Source organism: Delphinus delphis, chromosome 1 (assembly GCF_949987515.2).
Source record: "Delphinus delphis chromosome 1, mDelDel1.2, whole genome shotgun sequence".
Classification (NCBI taxonomy): domain Eukaryota; kingdom Metazoa; phylum Chordata; class Mammalia; order Artiodactyla; family Delphinidae; genus Delphinus; species Delphinus delphis.
Window position 1 is genome coordinate 75,296,831 of NC_082683.1, and position 2,634 is coordinate 75,299,464.

Sequence of the window (2,634 nt, forward strand, 5' to 3'; positions counted from 1 at the left end):
TTTCAGGAGAATGGTGAAAAAACTGCAATGCTCAGGAGAATCTTGAATCTTAAGTTTCCATTTCTTCTAGACATTTTCCTTCTTCCTCTCCTGAGTCAGTCTGGTCATTTTGTGCTATTTCTGGCAGCTCATATGCTTGGGGCAAAAAATGCAAAAGGAAGGAGGGAAAACAGAATTTTCTGTTTGTGAAATAGGATAAGGAGGCAAAATCTGGTTAGTTAAGCTGCTGAATAAAACACCAGATCCTGGATGGAACATGTTAAAGAACATGTTCTCCTTTAAAAAAAATATTGTTAAATATACCAGACATAAAGTTTATAAAACATAATATATAATTTAAAAAGTAATGTGCAACCACAAAGGGTTTTTCTCTCCTTAAATGATGCTCAGGCTGAAAACTTTAGTCATCCTTGACTCTTTTCTCACACCCACATCCAATCAATCAGCAAATCCAGTTAACTCTACTGTCAAAAGCAGAGAAACGGACCCCTTTTCTCTACCTCAGCTGTGCCGTCAAGATTCAAGCCTCTATCACCTCTCGCCCGATTATTCCAAGAGAAGATCTCCTTGCTTCACCCTTGGCACTCTCTACAATCTACTCTTAACATTACAGCCAGAATGATTCTTTTAAATGACTAAGTCAGAGCCTGCTGTTCTTCAGTTCAAAAACCTGCAATGGCCTCCCATGAGACCTAGCACGGGAGTTAGCAAACCACAGCCTATAAATCAAATCCAGTCACCATCTATTTTTGTAAAGTTTTACTGGAATACAAAAACAACCACGTCCACTCATTACATATTGTCTATGCTACTTTCATGTTACAACAGCAGAGTTGAGTGTTTGCAACTGAGACCCTATGGCCCATAAAGCTTAAAATATTTACTATCTGGTCCTTTACAGAAGAAGTTTGCCAGTCTCTGACCTAGCATCTAATAAAGCCCTATAAAGCCCTGCTGACACGTCTCTGACCATATTGCCTATTCTGTTTCAGCTGCAGTGCCCTCCCGATGTCTTCCTGAAGACATCAGACATATTGCCATAGCAAGTCCATTGCGCTGGCTAGTCCCTCTGCCTAAAATGTTACTCACCCAGAAAGCCATGTGGCCTACTCTCTCATGCCCTTCAAATCTTGGCTCAAATGTCACCTCAATGAAGCCTCATCTCATTTAATTCTGCAAACCATACGCTCACTCTGCTCTGTCTTAAACTCCCTCACCTTCTTATTTTTTCCATAGAACTTATCACCTTCTAAAACAATAATAATTTAATAATTTATTTCATTCATTTTTTTGTCTTTTCTTGTAGAATATGTTCTCCATAAAGGGCTCTTGTACTCCTACGTGCTTACAGCAGTACCTAGCACATAGCAGGCATTTAGGAAATATTGGTTTAATGAAATGATACTGAGGTAATATAGAACATTACCATGTCTTTGAATCCCTCTTTGTATCCTTCTATAATCATACCCCTAACCCACCCTCCTCCCATGTAAATACTCTCTGGATAATTCCTTTTTTTTTTAATGGACCGAGTTATTTACTAAGGTTCCTTGTAAGAAGTTTAGAACATTACTTTGTGAGGATAAATTTCATGTGTGAGAGCAAACACAGAGCGGAGGTAGCCCTGGAGCTGAGGAACGGCTTTGATTCTTCGCAGAATTTGGGAGTCCACAGCTTTCTGATCAACCTTGCGCTGCTCTGTAATCTTGGATTTCTCTCTCTCTGTGTCGAAGATCTCACCTTCCTGGTGCCTGGGCTTACGGAGCTGCTTCTTCTTGAAGCGAGCGTCAGTGAGATGTTCTGGGATTTTCACACCACTGATATCAACTTTGGTGGAAGCGGCAATGACAGATTTCTGGTGTGCTCTCCGCAGAGGAACTTGATTGAGGGACAGAGGCCCAGTCACAAGTAGCAAGCCACTGCTCAGCTGCTTCAGGAACATGACCCTCTTGCCTCTGTGGCGCCCAGTGAGGATGATCAGAACAGTCTCAGGAGTGACGCTAGCGCGCAGTTTTCTCACATGCTTACTGAAGGGTTTTCTGCAGTGACTCAACAGCTTTCGAGGCATGTCTTCAGTAGGATACTACCTGGGCATTATTTCTTAATCTTTTTTTTTTTTTTGCTTTTCTTTATAGTTGGATCGAGGTTTATATATATCCCTACAAAATATATTCTGTAAGGTCAGCTTTTTAACTTTATATAAATTGATAAATACTTGTATGTCTCCTTCTGAGACTTCCTTTTTTTTCCCTCAACATTATTTATAACATTCATCCATATTGATGCAAGTAGTTATAATGCACTAATTTTCACTGCTGGATGGCATTCCAGTGTATGAGTACACTCCAATTCATCCATCTTTTCTACAGCACATGTATATTTAGGTTGTTTCAGTTTTCCCCCATAAACTACACTGGCAGAACATTCTTATATACATCTTCTACACAGATGTAAGATTTTTCGTAGGGTTCACACTTAGGAATGGAATCACTGGGTAGCAGGAATGTGCATGTTCAACGTTACTGGCTAATGCCAAATTGTTTTCCACAGAATTACACAAATTTATACTTCTACTAGCAGTATAAAAGAGGCCTATAGCTCCACATCCTCAGTAACACTTGGATTTGTCGGGCT

The 2,634-nt window shown here is 40.1% G+C and overlaps 1 pseudogene; it reads right to left on the reverse strand.

The window, feature by feature from the left end:
• Positions 1–1,561: 1,561 nt before the first annotated feature.
• On the reverse strand, positions 1,562–2,095 carry LOC132421115 (large ribosomal subunit protein eL6 pseudogene; annotated as a pseudogene).
• Positions 2,096–2,634: the final 539 nt, after the last annotated feature.